Here is a 21111-nt window from a genome sequence, read left to right on the forward strand (position 1 = left end):
TTTTATATTGTAATTCGAACTTTTTTTTCGCAAGATATTGCGAGTTGAGATCACGCAATTCAGAGAAACAAAGTCAGGATTGCCAGATATAAATGTAAACACACAATACCGTAAATAATCAGAATTGTGAAATAAAAAGTCACAATTACCTTTTTTATTTTTCTTCAGTGGCACAACAGTTACAGTTTCTTCAGTGGTACTTGCATTACAGTTATGATAAATTACTTTGCGACAAATTAATTGGGGGAGAAAGTGTTTAATTGTCATAAAAATAATATCACTATGCAAAAAAAAAAAGCAGGCCTAATTTTTTTTCATTTTCTTTATGCTCTAAGTATAATTTTTTTTTTTTTTTTGGTGAAATCTGACCAAGACATGTTTTTGACTGTTTTTTTGTGAGTCACTCATATCATTCATTGTCAAAAAATAAAAATCTTATTTAGTATTTTTTTCCAGTTTTCCAATTAAGATTCTTACATTAAGTACATTTAAACTGCATAAGACGTTAAGATAATATCTTAATAGAATAGAGAATATATTTGAATATATCTTATCTTTAAAACTCCTGAACTTTCACCATTTCAGCATCAGTGCACCAAATTGAGTTGTTAGTACTAATAAAAAAGCAAAACTTTCATCATAATCATCTTTATTGTCAAATGTTTTTCCTATACCACAATGATTATTTTTATCTAGTTTTAAATAAATGTAAAAAATAAAATTTAGTAAAGTAATTTAAATACTTTAATTAAAGCTACAACATAATATCTTAATACCTCGCACTATTTTGATTTTCAAGTAAATATATGTTGTTTTAAGGATGTATTTATACTGGGAAAAAATAAATTCACAAGAATTTTTTTTGGCAGTGTAGTCTAGACTTTAAAAACTGCTTGGAACGCAATGCGTGTTATGATACTGCAAATGAAACGATTACAAGGATGGGTTAAATTGAATTGAATGAATGAGTTTGTGTATCTTCATCTTCGCTGAGGGACGGGCTCGCTTAAACGCAGAGTTGAGAGGTTGATGACAAGCTAGTTACTGAGTGGGAGACAAATTCCAGCACGATCTCCACCTCTTCCTTCTCTTTCGCTGTCTTGCTTTCTCCCACTTATTTTTTTTTCTCTCTGAGTGTACACTCACATTAACACACACACACACACACACAGAGTCATCGTTTCAAATCCACCAAATGTTGTGCCGATGACTCCCTAAAGCTCGGCTGCCGCTACTCACGAATCGACGACTCATCTTTAACACCTTCCTGGAGCTCGCACCGTGAGAGGTGTCACAACAAACCGGCGTTGTCACGCTGCACTGAAGCAAGGCGTTCCTGTAAGCACACACTCCTGTGCGCGCACACACCAACACACAACCTCACACACCATGCTGTGACAAGCCATTATCACAACAGGAAGGCTCATCACCGCCAGATAAGGTCCACAAATGCAAACTTCACAGAATGATCCGCTGAATCCTGCTTTTCATTTTTATACTTCATAAAAACATAAATTTTTAGCATTGCACTTGCAATTTAGTTTTTTATGTCCATTGTCCACCCCCTCTGTCACTTGTTAAGCAGGCAATAGCTTTAAGATATATAACATACACACATATGGATGGAGAGAAAACTCAAATTCTCGTTTTCTTCCCTCTCACACACACACACACACACACACACACACACACACACACACACACACACGTCCTGGCATGAGGTGTCTGTCAGGAAGCTAATTGTCATAATCAGGAACACTGGCTCCTGTCAATGACTCAGAGAGAGAGAAAGAAAAGAGAGGAATGGAGAGAAAGAGAGGTGCAGGTGGACAGAAAGGAGGGGGTGTATGTAGCGTGACTGCTGGGCTGTCAACAAAACATTGGCATCCTTCTGAAAACCATCCGTACTGGATAACCCCGAACTAACAGCTCGCCAAATGCTAAAATGATGGGGAGAGAACAGGAGGAGGTGGCAGAGAAGAGAGGCAGATAGACGGTGGAAGAAAGAGGAGAGCGGAAAACAGCATGACCTCACAGCTTATTAACGAACTGTTGCTCCTCTTCTGACATTAAAAAAGCTCTCTCTCTTTTTTTACAGGTGTGAAATTTAACTAGCATTATGAAACAGATCTTTGAAAACAATGACTTCAAACAGGTTTCCTTGGACACGCCGCCATCTGCTATTGGTCAGACAAACTCATAGCTCCGCCCCTAACTAATGTCATTGGTTAAAGCTGGGGTATGTAATTCTCTTTTTTTGCCATTTTTTCAAAATCACTTAAAATCCTATTCCTAACCCACTTACAGCCACTGAGTTAGAAGCACTGAAATAAAAATTAAGCAATTTAATCATCTGTGGAACGGGCAGGACTCGAAAAACTCCAGCCAATCATTTCCAAGACCACCTAGAATCATTGGACAGTAAGTGCGTCAATCAAACGGTCGTACCATCCCCCCTCCCCCCATCCATGTCCATGTTCTATGAAGGGGTGGAGTCAAAGGAAAGAAGGTAGGACCATTTGAGTTGTGTATTTTCAAAATCTGCCGGCCGTTTTGCAAATCACATACCCCACCTTTAAGCCTCTGTTGCTGTGTCAGGCTGGTCGCAGGCTCAAACAAACAGAGCAATGTTTTTAAAGCATCATAAAGAGCCATAGTTTATACTTTTTATGGAAAATCAACTTACAAATGCCTTAATTATAGCTGACTCTGTATATTCAGAAGCATTTTAACATCCAAAAGATTACTCACTTCTCAAGTCCCTCACTAGCAACTCAACTATTGTGAGCAGGACAAAACTTTATCAAATGTTTCCAAAACGTTATGTTTCACCTGAATGGTTGCGGCATTGGCTGGTTAAGATCTAACAGGCCGTGCTAACAAGCCAAACTCTACGCCTCGGTCAGGACTTCCATGGGTAATTGATACTGTAGGGCTCAACATTAAAGGGTAAGTTCAACCAAACTACCACTATGACACTTCAAAAAATTCATAAAGAGAAAACTAATCCATATGAATTGAGTGGTTTGGTCCATATTCGCTGAAGATACACAATCACTTTATATGCTAAACAGATTTAATTTAGGCTTTTATTCACATATAAACATTTATCAACTCACACATCAGTTGTGGGAAACAAGCTCAAGCATGTTCACTTGATGTGCAAGAACCAATGAGGATCATTCTCGTGTTACGCAGCACGTTTGAGCTTCAGCAAGAACCAATGAGGATCATTCTCGTGTTACGCATCACGTTTGAGCTTCAGCAAGAACCAATGAGGATCATTCTCGTGTTACGCAGCACGTTTGAGCTTCAGCAAGAACCAATGAGGATCATTCTCGTGTTACGCATCACGTTTGAGCTTCAGCAAGAACCAATGAGGATTATTCTCTTGTTACGCATCACGTTTGAGCTTCAGCAAGAACCAATGAGGATCATTCTCGTGTTACGCATCACGTTTGAGCTTCAGCAAGAACCAATGAGGATCATTCTCTTGTTACGCATCACGTTTGAGCTTCTGCAAGAACCAATGAGGATCATTCTCTTGTTACGCATCACGTTTGAGCTTCTGCAAGAACCAATGAGGATCATTCTCTTGTTACGCATCACGTTTGAGCTTCAGCAAGAACCAGAAAGCTTTCATCAAAAAGATCTTAATTTGTGTTCGGAAGATGAACGAAAGTCTTACGGGCTTGGAACGACGTGAGGGTGAGTAATGATGACAGAATTAAAAATTTTGGGTGAACTAACCCTTTAATGTTTTTTTTTTAGCTACTTCACTCAACATTTTTTTTATTGTTTTAAGAATAAAGCTCACTAAAATGTTATTAGATTTATGATTAGAACTAGAAAATAACAATAAAAAAACATTAATGTAATTTCACATAAACTGGCCTTGTTTCAGGAATGTTCCGATATTTTTACTGAAAAAGATTTTTTAAAAATAGAGATTAAAAAGTGAAAGTAGCAGTACCCTTATCGCTCTCACTCTGACGCCATGCCGTCTATATCGTCGAGACACATATGAACTCATATGATGTGTTTCTGTCGTTCAGGGGCATTTTCACACCTTCGTCTTCTGTCTGCTGAGGACTAAAGGGGAAAAGATGAAGAGAAACACAACTGTGGCTATACTTAGAAGGTTTGACAGTTTGTGATCACAACATAGAAAAAGAAGTGAGCGAATGAGTGAGAAAGGAAAAAGAATGAGATTCCAGGAAATTAGTGATTGTATGGGTCTTACAAGTCATATCACAGATGTAATGCACTTTATATTAACCCATAAAACATTATGTATCAACCTTCCACGAGGCTGATATGACCCTACTAAATAATTCATTATCTCTAAGAGCTTCTTTTGTTTCATATTTGATAATCAAGTATAGCTTAACAATAGCCAGTGTTTTTACCCAGGATTGTGTTTCCATGGTAACCACGAGTGTGGCCAAGAGTCAACCCTGTCACCACACGCTTCGCTCCTGTCCCATACTGTCTGTTTTTCCTTCTTTTGTACATTTCCCCATACAAAGCCTTGACAGAATGGCTCAGGTGTCTCCAGCCGAACTGCAAACGCTAACATCGCTCGATTAACAACGGATAGATTATCCGAGCGATGTACATCATGCTGCATGTAGGGATAACAGGGCTAGCGTGTTGCTCTGGTGATCACGATCATTCTGCGACACCGCCCACCTCACAAACCTAATTTTAAAGAAAGTCACACATTCCCACGTTGTGAGGTGGCGGTATCGAGTGTCCAACCAACACTTTCTCTGATCAACCCCTTGGGTGGGTTGGGAGGGACGAGAGGACCTTAATTTCATTCCCTTCCTCTCATGTCGTTTTACAAAAGTAAAAAGGCCCAATATACTGTGATGGCACTTTGTGTATTTAATGACTAAATCCAAAGCGCCTTTTTTTTTAAATCAGGTCAGTGGAGGTGCTATGGGGTCTGAAAAGTTCAGATAAAAAATTATAATAAAAAAATAATTAAAAAAAAGTTATATATATAATTTTCTGCAAAGTCAGTGGGCGCTGCCAGAGGGTGTTAGGAGATTTAATAAATAATAGAAATATAAAAAATAAAAATAAAATTATAAAATAGAAAAGTCACATCTAACCCATTCCTTCCTAAAACTCAGAGACAATTGCTATGGCAAGTCAGTATGAGTCACCCGAGGTGTAAGGAGGTTTGAAAAATTCAGATAAAAAAAAAAGAATAATAATAAAAACACGATAAATAATAACAAATAAAATAAAAAATAATAAAAAAGTTAATAAAATTAAATAAAATGACAATTAAATAAACAAAATAAAATAAAATAATAACAACTGAAATCAAATCAAATAAAACTAAACTAAATTAAAAAAATAAAAATAAAATAAAATAAAATTTACTAAACCACAAAGTGTGTCAATGTTCACAGCTAACCCATTCCTCCGACACAACGGCTGCACAAACTTTCCATGCAGCCTGGCTGCGCTCACCTGGCAGTGCCCGGAAAGCAGGGTGTGGATCTCAACCAGGGCAAGATCAGGGCTTTTATTTAATCTAGAAGATAAGAAAAGAAAAATGGGGCCAAGGAGGGCACACAAGTAGGGAGGAGGGGAGGAGGAGGAGGAGGGGAGGAGGAGGAGGAGGAGGAGAGGAGGAGGAAGCCAGATCTGGTGATCAAGGAGTCAAGCATGAAGGACACAGTACAAAGCTGACTGACATCGTCCATCACAGTGACAACAAGTTTTGCTGTATATTATTCAGACGTTCCACCAACTGAAATTTTTGCGTATTGTCACAGTGTGCAGATCCAAGTTGTTATTGAAGCTCTTTGACAACTGACAAGCAGAGGGAAATTACAGCGAAAGCGTCAGTCCCGCGACACGCCGGAGCACGAAGGCCGGTTTCTGCCCGCGCAATCGCGGTTCGAGAGTTTCCCATATGAGACACTTATCCATCCGCAGCAAATGTACCTCTTCACCGTGATGAATATTTCATGTTCTGATGGCACTTTTAAGACAGGACTAATTAACGAAAACTAGTTGATCTGGCATACGTTAAATCAGTTCAATTAAAAGCACGCAGGCAAACGCTACATGCTAATAGCAGGAGCAGAGGAATAATTGTATGTTGAGGGGGAAGTGCTGAATGTTAAACAGGCCCTGTTAACAGCACTTTAGCACTTGGCAATGAACTCCTCTCAGGATTACACCGACCCTTGATAATGGACTAATGCGGATCGGCACATCATACAATACATTTGGAAAAAACGGAGGCCTTCCAATGGCCATGACATATCTACAGATCTGATAGACGGTGACATTGCGAACGGATTTAAACCCAGTTGGGGATTTGGGAACTTGAACCAGAGCTTACACCAACTTTGACTTTTGCGTTTGGGAATTTTCTAAGCTAGCATTTAGACACAGATCTAGACGGTTCTGAAGAAAGGAAGCCTTCACCCTAACAATCATTCCAATGGCTTTCTACAACTCACAGCGAGAAGGAAAAGTGTTCTGTGGTATTGTGGAGTAAATGTGTTAGCGCTAGGAGTGTCTCCACCCTCCCTTAATGGTTAGCTCTTGGCAGACAAGATGGGATGAAAAGTATAGAGACAGACTAAACCATCTTATGAAAAATAAACAGAGCTTTTAAGAGACAGACAAAAGTGCTATGGAAAGTGGGCAACCCACTGTCCACCGATTCACCTGAGAACGTTTGAAATGGTAATGGCCTTCCTGTCCAAAACTCAATGCTAACCTAAAGCCGTTTTCTTTGTTTGTTGTTTTACTCCATTGTTTTTTGTCATATCTCAATTGTTACTTCTAGACAGAAACTGTTTTCATTGATGAGCACATTTGTTTTTTAACCCCTTATATTGGCAACATTACATATTTAAAGCAGTAATATCCTATACTAAACCTAAACTAATCTTGACAAATATCATTTGAAAGCTTACAATCTCTAGTTTACATATTTGGTGACTGATTTTCATAGCCGTAATTTATCAATCTGCAACAAGAATATTTTCATACTCCTAAGGCGTGTTCAGACCTTTATTTTGAAATAGTGATGAACATGAAAAATCATGAAAGAATGGTAGAAACCTCAGTTTGTTTTCATGCCAAGAGATCAAAAGATAGCATCCATTCAATTATCTTAGAAAAAAAGGTCTGAAAATGTTTTAAATATAAATAAAAAAATAATAGATTCACCATTTGTGATGTGGCAGCGAGCTATAATGCACATACCTGTTCTTTTTGTGTTTCTTAGAGGTTGAATTAATTTCAAAATCTGCCAAACTTCCAAATACTACTTCTGAATACGATGACTACTTCATAAATTGTATGAAAATTGTAAAAATAATTGTTCAGATCACTCAAACGACATAAGGAACTGGAGGCGCCCTTATATGGGCAGTAATGTCAACTAGTGGAAAAGTTTGGTACTGCGCCCAAACAAAATCTCACTTGAACGTTTATTTTTTGAGATATGAACCTAAATTTTGAAACACAACTTGGTCAGATTTTTGGCTTTGATTTTTTTTGCATTTTTAGTCTTTTTCTTTTTAGAGTCTAGTCCAGGTTTTGAAAATATATATTTTATATAAAATATGAATAATTACATTTTTAACATTGTACATTTTCATAAACTCAACCTTCTATAATTTTTCTGTTTAACTTTCTTAATATATTTCACTTCTACAAAAATCTGCCAAATGTCTTCATTAAAACAAAACTAATATTACATCTATATTCCAAAGCATTCTTGAATTACAACCATTTAAGTTCGGAATGTGCATTTTCATGTCGATTAAAAAAAGGGGGGTGCCGGTTAAGGGGTTAATTACTTATTCCAGCTTAATATGCAGAGACAGCTGTAAGAATGGCACTTTAGGTTGATTTCCCTGTAAAGTATAACACTAAGTCTCTCTGGTGCTTTCAAAACATTGCTCTGTTTGTTTGAGGATACTGATCAGGGGTGTGTTTCCCAAAGCCAACTTGCAAGTTCCGTCGTTACAATTCAGCAGAACTTGCGACCATAACGATGCTTCTGGGAAACACCCCCCAGACCAATACAGTAACACTGACTCAACCAATGGCGTGAGTTTGGGGCAGGACTGTCTGTTTGTCCAAACAATGGACATCCCATTAAAGCGGTGATGGGAGTGGAAAGTTCTGGGCGTGAAAGAGGGTTTGTGCTAACGCAAGTTGTTAGTAAATCTGGCCCTTAATATTTTTAGGGTAAGGGTTTTGTTAAAAAAAAACTTAAATCTAATTTGGGAATAACAGTAATTATGATGCTTTCATGAGATTTCATCAACAACTATTAGCACTTATTGAACTATTGGACTGTATATTACAAGCATACCATGAGATACCATTTAAAGGCTCAACAAAACTACTACAAGTCAGTGCAAACTAACTCGTTTAAAGTGTGAAACTGTAACTTTAACTCTTTCATGTGTTCATTTTAAAAACCCTGCCTGTTCCCCGATAGTGAGTTTTACTATAAGGAAAAAAAAAAATGAGGCAAAATAAGTGTGAAAGCATGCAAAGATTGGAGAAATTAATATGGCACTGCGACATTATACTTTATGTGTGTATATAAACAGTAAACTTTTATTAAAGTCAAGGTTGCAATGACCGCAGTTCCCATAGAATTGCTTCAGGTTTTTTCACAGGTTTGAGGTTTGACATATTGCATTTGACAGAAATGCTTGAATTGAAACATTTTACTCAACCGATTCATAGTCTTCTAATTATAAAACTGTGCTAGATGACTGTAGTAGTGTGCAGAAATGTATGACAAGGAGCAAGAAGAAGAGTAACTAAAAATAGTACTATAGTATTGAAGCTAAAATAGCATAACAGTGACTAAAATATTAGTATTTTAGGTATGGGAATGACATATTTTGGTCACACTTATTTATTTTTTACAGTGTACTTATACATTTAAGTACTGAGTAACATTAATTAACAACATGACTCCTACATTAGGATTAGTGGCATGTAATTATGCATAATTAACTGTTATCTCTGCAGTAAGTACATGTAACATTTGTAACAAGGGCCCTGTAAAATAAACCGTTATCCATACTTTTAGTTACGCTACACACGCTAGATTAGTTGGTCATTGGACTAGTCTTCGGTTAGTTTTAGTAAGCAACCCTAATCATAATACTTTGTGTTTCGGATGTCTATGGCATGTGATGACACACTGTCCTCAAAACTCAAATGTGTGACATTACTGCTGGGGAAAAGTTAGAAAGCGTCACGAACACATCATATTTACTTCATTCAATACTCGCATATGAAGCTCAGCCGGGATGTACATTAGATAAAGTCTACTTACTCCAAATCCCTAATCACCACGTTAAAAGGGCTGAAGAGGATGAAGACAAGTATGGTTTTAACTGGTGAGGGTTAGCATACCTCCCTGTGTGTAAACATCCTGTATTTAAGACCACGTGTGGTCAGAAAGTAAGCCAGAAACGACTGAGCGCGACATGGGTGGGTGTGTCGTCAGCGAGTTTGTGTGTGTGTTTACTTTTCAAACCCAAAAGCAGCACTAGAGTATGTGACGATTGAAGACCCACTAAGCTGGACCAAATCTCACCCCTGTGCACACAACCAGGCAGAGAATTACAGAAGATATTATCGAACAGCGCAAGATGGACAGACATACGGAGAAATAGAAGAGGAAAAAACAGAAACAAAAACCTCATGACCACATCCTCTTTTTCACCCTGGGAGTGTAAAGCCCACTGCTGCCTAAGCTCTTGCTCAGGGTATGCTATCTCATTTCCAGGGGCTTTTTTTTCTTTCTTTATTCGGTTCCTCCCCCAGGGCTTTCCACACAGCCCGAGAGCCCCCTCTGAAATATTCACAAGGCACCTGAGGACACAGGTCTTTGTGGGGCGGTTCCAGGGAGGTCGGCTCCGGTTTAACCCACACAACGAGTGCCTAATCTAGGGGGATGAACACATCTAAGTGGCTGATGAGCACAGCTGTCACTCCACACACACACACACACACACAAACACACACACACACACACACACACACACACTCTAGGGAGCAAAGCGCACCTGTCCGCATCCTCACTCACACAAAAGAACTTCCACAATCTAGTTTAAATGTCCACTCGGAAGATAAGTATTGCGAAGGAGTATTTTGACTTAAATGTTGAAATTTTATACTGGTTTAAAAGGAAAACATTATGAATGAAACTCAATTGACGTCAATAGATCCTATATCAATATCCTAACAAACAGAATATCGTTAAATGTAAAGCTGCTGGTACACATCAAGTTTTCTTGCGATTTTTCCGCCTGTCATGTGTACAGGTACACGCTCAAACCCAGATGTGAATTTTTTTTTTTTTTTTGAGGAATTATAAAATAGGCTGTTTGAATTTGCATACTGCCTATAGATTCATTGATTTGAATAAATGTCTATATTGTCTCAGTATGGGATTTGACTGTTTGATTCATAGATTAAGTAGACTGTTTTAAATGGATCGCTTATACAGACTGTTTTTTTTTTTTTTTTTACTGTCTTTGTTAAACTAGTCGGTTACAAAATTCCAGTTTAAATGTTAATTAGTTGTGGCACACATCCCTATTGATAACGCATATGGTGTGAGGGTGTCAAAATAAAATCAAAAATTCAAAACAGCAACAATTGTCTGCTGAACAGTCATGTTTGGCTTAGCGTTTTAGCTTTAAATATTGATGCGACTCAAAAAGGAGGCATCGAACAAGACACGTACCGTACAGATGTTTAATGCACAGCATTCACGAGTGCGTTTCTAAGCTGATAAATATAATATCAGGCTTTGTGTGGTCTTAAAGTGAGGGGGAGAAGCCGGTCCCCAGTGTTGTTGCAGGTTCATGATTTCTAACCTGTTACCCACACAACACAGCCCACAGCCCGGGGAGAGCAGCCATCTTCCACACACTCCACCCACACACACACACACACACACACACACACACACTCAGCTGTGTGTCGTGTCAGCTTGCACCCCCATACCCTGCCCCCCCCACATCAGCACCCTTTCTCCACCGTTCACACACACACACACACACACACGGCCAGTTGAACTACCCCCTCTTTATCTGTTTCTCCATCCCTCTGCACCATCAGCCACCTCCTCCCCCATATCTTGTCTTTCTGTGCAAATGTTCAGATTAACAACCGCAGCCTCCCTTAATAAACACAGCACTCCACTTACTTGTTCAACTAACTTCCTGAACCTCCTTCAAAATACACTTGACCATCCACACACATGTTAAACATGTATGCTGAAACATTATAACAGCACAAACAGTCAAAAACAAACTCCAGCGGGGTGGATTCCCTCATTTAAAATGAAGAATAATTCAGCACATAAAAATAACATTCAGGGTTAAATACAAGTTCTGCACTTTTAGAGGCGTCTATGCTATCGATTTCCATAGAAAATGTCAACTTTAGTTTGTAGAGTCGGAACAGACACTGTGTTGACAGAGTGCTCTTACAGTGGAAGTCTATGGCATTGGTTTGCTGTTTTGTTTGTTTTTACGAACTGAGGCATAATTAGTCCAAACCCAGGCTCTCTGGAAAAATTAGATATTTCTGCTAAATTATTTCACAAGTGAAAAAGTCCAGTGAGGGGAATGTGAATCTGGCAACGTTTTATTACATTGGTTGTTGTACGTATCGCATCAGTTCGGAATTGACCCTTCGCAGAGAGTTTGATTGACAGGTGATCTGACCAATCATACTTCGCCATCTGCCATTTTGTCCGACAAAGCAGTCAGGAGAGTTAGTAGATTAACACGGGAGGATTTGAACTTGAAAAGCGGAGTGTACTGACGCCTTTCCGCGGTTAAAACAACATTCCTTCTGATGTTCATTCATGTTTATTTGATGCTATAAATTAACTAGAAGGAAGAGATGATCGGTTCACGAGCAGCTTTAACTGATCCTCTACAGCGATCTGTCACGACACATTAAAGAGCCACAAAACGGTTTATTGCTTAAATTTCTTTTTTTTTAAAGACCAAATTTGAAAGGTGAGACTTTGTTTAATATCAAAAGTAACCCAAAAGTAATCTGAGTTACGTAACCTCTCTGCTCCGCGATGTATTTTTCACTGCGTGAGAACATGGTGTGGCGTGAGAGAGGCGTAGCTTGTCGGACATAGCGACAGTAACTAAAGGAGGCGGGTCTTTGAGAACGGTCAATTGAGTGGCTCTCAAAGGTTATTTACGTTCAAAAAAAATGTTTCTATCTACACTAAACCTTTACCATGAAACTAACAGATAGTGTCAACAAAAGCAGACGTGAGATAAAAACGCATTTGCTGAAGGTTGGGGCGAAACGATTTTGAATGCGCGTTTGCTTTTTACTTTCACTTTTGAATTCGCGATCACACGTATTCAGTGTATAGGCCTATAATTATTTGCAGGCACCAGGAAGCCGCTTTCTATATTCCATGTATTGAAACCGCTTTCAAATTCACTATCAGCAAAACCACAGTGGAGGCGGTGGTGCGGTGGGCGAGTAATGAAATCGGTGTATAGCCGAACACCATATAACACCGCAAGCACAGCAAGCCTAGTGAAAAAGAAAAACTGCCTCTAGTGTTCATTTCAGCTGCAGTGAATTGTATGTATGGGTACGGTTTTGGACTTTTGCCAAAATGTAGGTAGGCGCATTTTTCCATTGAGCCTATGTTGAATGATCCTCTGTGGTACAGCAAGCCGTAAATAGAGTTTAACTTGTATTTAATATTCTATTTACAGCTTATTAAGTGCTGGACGTGGACAGATATGATATTTCGGCTTCATTAAAACAGTTCCTATAACACGACGCTGCTCTTTACACTTTACTCCCTTTACCCCACGCAGTAGGAACCAGTTCCCCTCCCCTGCTTTCTGTTGACACAATACAGACACACCTGTGAGGAAGTCAATATGCACAGTGGACCAAATCCCCCTCCTGTCTAAAATGTTCTCCCAGTTACACACATATGGATTCTCCATTAAACAAAAACACCTGGACACGACCCTGACCCGCAACACTGCCCTCTAGAATGAGAGCTCTTGCTGAGAAGAATACACAAATACAGTGTGCGCACGTATCGAAGAACAATAATTTACACATTTGGCAGACGCTTTTATCTAATGTGACTTAAAGCATACTTATAAATATATATATTTGTGCACTCAATGGGAATCGAACCCCTGGCGCTGTTAGCAACACACTCTACCTGTCAAACACACTTTAAACTCAAGTAAAGGGAGATGGCAAAGAAAAGACTAGGGAAGCGCCACATTTTAGTGGTTAATAACAGTTTGGAACTATCAAAGTGTATAACAGATACAAAGACTGTATGCGGATCTCTTGTCCAGGATCGGTCAGTCCAGCACATGGTGTCATTAAATGATTCTAGGCTACCCTGAATGACTGTTTTTCTTTGAGAGAGAGAGAGAGAGAGAGAGAGAGAGAGAGAGAGAGAGAGAGAGAGAGAGAGAGAGAGAGAGAGAGATATGGGTGGACAGCCTGTACCTGACAGCACAGTCGCACACACCATCGACACACCACTAACATCAAGACAACATCAATTACAATCTTTACATCTACATTAGACGTTAAGGACAAATAATGCCATTGTCATGTTAGATAACTCATTGTTTAATTAAAATACAGGTCACGGGTGTCAGAGGTGAATTAGACCTATAAAAATGATCTGCAAAGGAAGTTGTCATGTTGGCTTCATTCTGTGTAGATGGGCATGAGGACAGTTCCTTACATAACCAGTTCTTCTGCTCAACTGACTCATTTTTGCACTGCAGACAGTCACAATGCCATAAATACATGAATGTAACTTTAAAAAAACGTGATGTTTACAATTATTCACGTTCTTATATAGTTATGTTATTTATCAGCGCGGTAAATTTCGCACGTAAATGCGTTAGGTAGCCTGACATTTATTGTCTGAATACGACATTTTCGCCTATACAGTTATAAAATATTTCCAACAAACCAATCAGAATCGGGTGCACCTGTAGCAAACAAGAGCCGACACGGCGCGAGCAAGCGTCATAATAATCAATACAGAGTGGTACATTATTTTGACACGCGCTGAACGATACATTGTTGCGCGTAACGCTCGATTCGAATGTATCAATTCCTAGACGCGCGTTCGAATTCATTGTTGACGTAGACTATATCTGTAAAACCGCTGATGTTTCGCCGTAGGCGAGTCAAACAAGTGGGGTCGCTCCCCTTAAAACCAACCCGTCAGCGAAGAGAAAATGGAGGAAGACGGAACTGACCAGCTTTAAGGGGGCAGACGGGGGGAAAAAAGAGACAATAACCCGAAGAGCAGCGCTCATGTCACCTAACGCTTTCCTCAGTGAAGACTCGAATACACTCCGCTCTCCTCAACTTGAGGGAAGTATTAGGCTACGAGCCCCTGGGTTTAATTATGCAGGAAATAAAATAATAGAAAAGTGTGTCCAAAAAAAAAAAAAACCCCTTCCCTTTTCTGGTAGTAGGTTTAGGGTGTTGACGCAGCAGAAATTTCCAGCTGGAGAAATTCCCCTTTTGGAGGTTAAATGAGGGGAGGAGAGTGGGGTTAAGCCCTTGCCTGCCAAAGCTGAGCTTTTCATTTAAATACCACCACCACCACATGCACTGACCCCCCCAAACGACATGATTTTAGGATTAAAACTTATGGCAAATGTTGTAATATAAATAGTATTAAGTTCTCAATGGTGAAATATGAAACACCGCGCGTCGAGACAAAAAGAAAGTCTCCCATCACGGCAATAAAAGTATCCTGAATGTATGACTGCACATCTGACAGCTGTTCTCAGCGCGTGCATCATCTGTCATGAACATGTTCTCACCTGGAGACGTCAAACAGGTTGCTGTCACGCAGTCTACTTAATGACGTGAAATAAAACAAACACACCGCCGGCCTCGCGGAAACTCACAACTTCCAACTTACCTGGATACCTGTGTTGAGGCGCGAGCTCATGTCTCTGCTGCCATACATCCAGGTGACAAGTCAAGATTGTAAAAGCACTGAGAGTGAAGCCTGCGCGGTGGTCAGAAGAGCTGTTAGAGATAGTGTGGAAAGGTGAGATAGGCATACCTGTTAACCCATGAGTTCTGGGGGGAGCGCGATGTCGATGCTTTGGAGCTCCAGTGTTTGCTCGTGACAGGTTTGAGAGAGTGTGCACGTCAACAATGTCAGCAGTCAGCTGGGAGACGCGCGTGTGTCGGTCAGTGTAATTCCCCTGCTCGCTGTCTCCCTCTCTCCACGCTCGTCTTTTTCTGTAATTCTCCCTCCCCTGCTTTTCCGTGTCTCGGTATCAGGAACCAACCTCCCCCTCTCTCTCTCTGTGTGTGTGTGTCTCTCTCTCTCTCTCGCTCGCTCGCTCGACTGAGAGTCAAATACAGGAAATGAGGCAACATAAACGCTCACATTCACCATCGAACCCTGGACAGCTCCAGCTGAACTCATGCAGCCATGAAGCCTCCAGGTCAATTATGAATATACAGAGGGCAACCTGCCCACTTTATTATTACAAAGATGCTTATCCTACTAATATGACAGGTGGAATACGGATGCTGAATTTAAATTTGATTTCGTCTTTGCATACTCCAAATCAACCAATAAAAGCAAAAATTATTTGATTAAAATATAAATACAATAAAATAATTGAATTGAATTAAAAATAAATGTTATAATCCGAAGAATCCGCGTCAATTTGATATATGCATGACGTGTTAATATAATATTGTAATTTGTGACACACACACACACACACACACACTGAATCATTTAGGAGACGTTTTTATCCCAAGCAACTATAATATGTTAAAATATGTAAGAAAATACATATTGCTATTTTAACTGTTTGTAGTGGCCATTGTCTTTCCTAATTTCCCCGTATTTTATTTTTCTCCCATTGATTTCTTTAAAGCACGAATTGCTCATTTTAAAACTCGTCTGTTAGAGCTGCGAGCGCCCAGTTCACAGGGCATGTGATGATTTTTCCTGTGGCTCCTGCTGAATTTGCATGAGGGAGTGTGTGCGTATAGGCGCGTGTAGGCGTCAGTGAGTGAGCGGCTGCTGCACGCTTTTGTCCACTGTGCGCGTTCTCGAGCGCGTGGAGAGTGACACGCGCCCCCTAGCGGTGAGAACGGCGCGTCGAATTCGCCAACGCGGGCATGTCTCAATCGCCTACCGACTAATGTAATTCACAGGAGGCGTGGTTACTTTTGCATATTCTCAGAGATACAATTAATTCTGCATGGCTTTACATCAGTTCAGGTTTTTGTTATTTGAATGCTGTCAGGTAATGGTCAGGCCATTTTGAATTGCACGTGTGCATACTTTGGCCAGATCAGAATGTGTGTCAGGCAGGGTGTGTGTGTGTGTGTGTGTGTGTGTGTGTGTGTGGCGGGATTAAACCCAATGACCTGTGGCAGGGCTCCTGTCTTAGGCTCCTGTGTACGCGTGTAATGCTGATGTTCTTTAGCCACTCTCCGCATCCGCAATCCGTGTCAAAATCAAGCTGCTTTTCTCCCTCGCTCTATCCGTCTGCCTGTCCATGTCTGCCAAGCTGCCTGACACAACATAGTCTGCCTGATTACGCCCCCTTTTATCCTGCCACCTCTTAAACACCACCCCCCTGCTTCCAGCAAGGGGCTCAAACTTCATTAGCCCTCTTACGTATTTATTCATTCATATCATGAGCACTCATCAAAGCCGGGCCAGAGGGACAATGGCCAAGGAAGGCCTCGCATACACATAAGCATAGGGAAGTGTCCAGAAAACATAGCAATCATATTATTTTCGAAACCTCTCAACAAATGCACAGGCAGTCCTGATAGTCCTAGAAACTCTAGACTAGAAAAAAAAAGGTTTTTGACAAATTACCCATGTGAAAAAGAAGTGCACTTTAGCATACTTTCAAAAAGAGTACTTAAGAATATATTTAGTTTGCAAACACTTAATTGCATGTTTATTGCAATTAAATTAAAATGTATTATAATTGAAATTTATATTAAATGCAATTAGTTGAACTTAAAAGTGTTTTTTTTTAAGTATAACTTAAGTAGCCTATAACTTAAGGACTTAAAGTCCCCTTATTATGTTATTTTAAAGTTTCCTAATGTTGTTTTGGAGTCTCCTACAATAGGTTTACATGCATCAAAGGTCAAAAAACACTTTAATTTTCTCATAATATTTTTTCAACGATTCTCAAACGACTCGTCAGATGATTCAGTCCCTCCTTTCTGCGAGCATACTCTGCTCTGATTGGTCTACTCTACTCTGATTGGTCTACTCTGCTCTGATTGGTCTACTCTGCTCATTACCATAACTGAACTATAGCTCCGGAGGCTTCCTCAGTCTTCAGCGATTGTACACACTTTTAAAGACATTAACGATGACGTTGATTTCACCATATCGATCCGAGCGCGAGTCCAATTATGAAGCATAGGAAGAACTAGTTATTCATCTTGAACTCGTGATATGCTATTCAGTTTGAGGTACATTATGAGATGTTTCAACTGTAATTCCTCACTATAAGCATTAACAAGAGGATGTCCATCAACAAACCGATGTGTATATTTCTAATTTATTGTGGTGCACATGCGGCAACTGCATTATCAATAATAACAGCGCATACGTTAGCGGAGCACTAACGTGAATGACTGGTGTAACATTAAGGTTTGTAAAACAAATCTCTAAAATTACGCAAAGTAGTATAAATGACAGAGCATTAATGGACACAGTTTTATGTAATAGTGGGACACAGCTGATCAGCATTAACTATCTCAGTAAGACAGTAATAGTGTGAGTTAGTCGGTTAGCTGGAGACCTACACAATATAAAACACAAAACTAAGTATTTTGAACACCCAGTAGAACATACATCAATAATTATTCATATTTACAAGTGGTGAATCTGAGGAGCAAGCTGGTCCAAATAAACTGGTTACTGCCCCATTTTTCAAGAGTAAATGTTTTGCGAATCCCATGTTGAACTTCCGCGAGATTTGAGAAGCAGTCGTCAGTAAAATGGCGTGTTTGTGGGCTGGTCAACAACGCACAACGTAGGCGGGCATTATGCAAATGTATTTTCTAGTGACGTAGAACCATCACACAGTGGGATTCGAAAGACAGACGACTCGTTTAGGCGGTTCAGAGTCTATTCTTTCTTTTGGGAAACAATAATTTATCATCTTTCGACTTAACAACTTGACAGACCGTTTACATTCACAGACAGCTATATTACACACTGCATGAAAGGGAATATTCGAAAAACCATAATAGGGGTTTTTCAAGTTTACAGCCAAATGTACTGATAAGCACTTCTGGTAAACTCAAATACTTTAATGTAATTTCTTTTGAAACTTGTATGTCATGTTTTTACTAGTACATTTAATATATAAATGTATTAATTATGATATCAAATAAGTTAAAATTATAATCAAGTACTTTACGCATGCTTTAATATGTTAGTCAACACATCAAAATAAGTGCACTTTTTTAAAGCACGACAAAAGATTATTAAAACAATTATTTAAAATGTTTTTTCAAATAAAACTTTTAATTTGACATTATTACAAAGTCCACTTTTTAAAAAGTGTTAATAACTATAGTCATAAAAAGTGCCCCTCTCTTTAATTATGCTTAGCCGGCCTTTTATTCAATTAATATTACATTATCTGCAAGTACAGTTTGTTTTTAAATATACTTAAAATATTTGAAGTACACTACAAGTGCATGTTCAATACAGTTAAGTGCACTTTAGGGTAGGTATCTTGTTGCTGCCTAAAAACTTGGTTATTTAGGCCACTACAAACACATTTTAACTCATCAATACACTCAAACACGTGTATGGACAGATCGTAGATGCATAATTAAAAGAAAACACTCCCGTAAAACGTCAGTACAGGAAACGAGAATGGAGTCCAAGTGCTGACATGTGTTTGAACTGCGACAACAGGAGGAGAAACATAAATAGCATCCTTACAGACTTTCTGAAGTCTGAAATTAATTGCGTCTTTACTCCGGCCCCCCTACCGTGAAGCGCAATAATCGCTCACGTCAAACAAGCGGGAGCAAAATATATATATATATATAAACATTAACTGTCATAAAAATAGCACGGATGGATTTCAAAGCACCGTCCCCCCACCTTTCACTATCAATTTGCCAGCGAGCTGAATAGTGCTCTGTTTCTGCCAGTCTGTCAGTGGATGTGAAGGGAGACCAGGTGTGTGTCTGTTCTATTCAGCGACGGTGCTGTTCTCTATGGGGAGTGCGGGGACGTGGTGTCCATCTAAAGGTGCAATGTGACGATAATGGCAGCTGACAAAAACCAAAACCGACTTCTACACTAGTACCCGCTCTCAAAAAAAAAAAAAAAAACTCAAAACAAACAAACAAAAACAACATTGGAATGACAGCAAAACAATGACACCTTCACAGGCATTAATGGGTGAATGGAAAAGAGGTTGGATAAACTGAGGAAAGGGAAGTGAGAGTGAGATGTGTTCTACTGTAGATTAGATACGTGACAGACTATCAAACAACATAACAGCTCTTAGGTGTCTGCGTGTCCATCATCGTCTAGTCTGGTCAAGTCTAATCTTGTCATCATGAAGCCGTGTTCAACACAGGGCACTTTCACACCAGAGCTTCTGTTGTGGACTCAGGTCCACTTGACGTCAGGTTTCAGTTCGTTTGGTATGGCGTTAAACTATAAACAAAGAAACAAACAAGTTTGTTTGGTTGGTGTAAAAGCATTTTCTAACTTGTGCGAACCAGCAAAACACACCTGAGTCTATTTTGAGATGTTGAGCTGATCTACGATTCATTTGGACTTGCAGTTGGTATGCACATAATCCGGGCTAATTTGCACAAGTAGCTACTGGTTATGTATTAGTTTGTTAGGCCTGAAACATCCTCTACTCTATTACCTGAACACACTCTTCTAGCTACTGTACAGAAGCTCAAAGTGTCTTAGTGCTACGAAATACCTCAGACCACAAAGTACAAAATACAAGTATGTGTTGTATTCTCAGTGTTGTATGGTGGCTGAGAGAGCTCAATGTGCTGCAACTGAAGAAAACATGCAAAACACCATCAAATTAAGAAAATATCTTCATTAGTTGGACAACACATGTGCAGCAAATACTCACGACGCAACCAAATACAGAAATGAGCTGCAAATACTCACAAATGCACATATGATCAAGATGTTAAAGTAAACAAAAAACTTGCAGCACGTTTCTGTATTTGGTTGCATTGTGAGTATTTGCAGTGCGTTACTGTATTTGGTTGCATCGTGAGTATTTGCAGTGCGTTACTGTATTTGGTTGCATCGTGAGTATTTGCAGTGCGTTACTGTATTTGGTTGCATCGTGACTATTTCCAGTGCGTTACTGTATTTGTTTGCTTTGTGAGTATTTCCAGTGCGTTACTGTATTTGGTTGCGTCATTACTATTTCCAGTGCGTTACTGTATTTGGTTGCGTCGTTACTATTTCCAGTGCGTTACTGTATTTGTTTGCTTTGTGAGTATTTCCAGTGCGTTACTGTATTTGGTTGCGTCGTTACTATTTCCAGTGCGTTACTGTATTTGGGGTTGCATCGTGACTATTTGGTATTTGCAGTGCGTTACTGTATTTGGTTGCGTCGTGACTATTTCCAGTGCGTTACTGTATTTGGTTGCGTCGTGACTATTTCCAGTGCGTTACTGTATTTGGTTGCGTTGTGACTATTTCCAGTGCGTTACTGTATTTGGTTGCGTCGTGACTATTTCCAGTGCATTACTGTATTTGGTTGCGTCGTGACTATTTCCAGTGCGTTACTGTATTTGGTTGCGCCGTGACTATTTCCAGTGCGTTACTGTATTTGGTTGCGTCGTGACTATTTCCAGTGCGTTACTGTATTTAGTTGCGTTGTGACTATTTCCAGTGCGTTACTGTATTTGGTTGCGTCGTGACTATTTCCAGTGCGTTACTGTATTTGGTTGCGTCGTGACTATTTCCAGTGCGTTACTGTATTTGGTTGCGTCGTGACTATTTCCAGTGCG

General features: G+C 39.5%; 1 protein-coding gene across 4 annotated transcripts in view; it reads right to left on the bottom strand.

The window, feature by feature from the left end:
- Positions 1-15528, bottom strand: part of zbtb46 (zinc finger and BTB domain containing 46) — a 74176-nt gene extending 58648 nt beyond the window's left edge. Inside the window, exon 1 of one of the 4 annotated variants that reach the window (XM_079588434.1) lies at positions 15149-15528. The gene's annotated coding sequence lies outside the window, so the exon portion shown is untranslated. Of the gene's footprint in view, positions 1-3973; positions 4092-15001; positions 15090-15148 lie in introns of those variants that run through there. The other 3 variants (XM_079588435.1, XM_079588432.1, XM_079588433.1) reach the window with 3 other exon arrangements.
- Positions 15529-21111: the final 5583 nt, after the last annotated feature.

This window comes from Phoxinus phoxinus, assembly GCF_949152265.1.
Source record: "Phoxinus phoxinus genome assembly, chromosome: 18".
Lineage (NCBI taxonomy): Eukaryota > Metazoa > Chordata > Actinopteri > Cypriniformes > Leuciscidae > Phoxinus > Phoxinus phoxinus.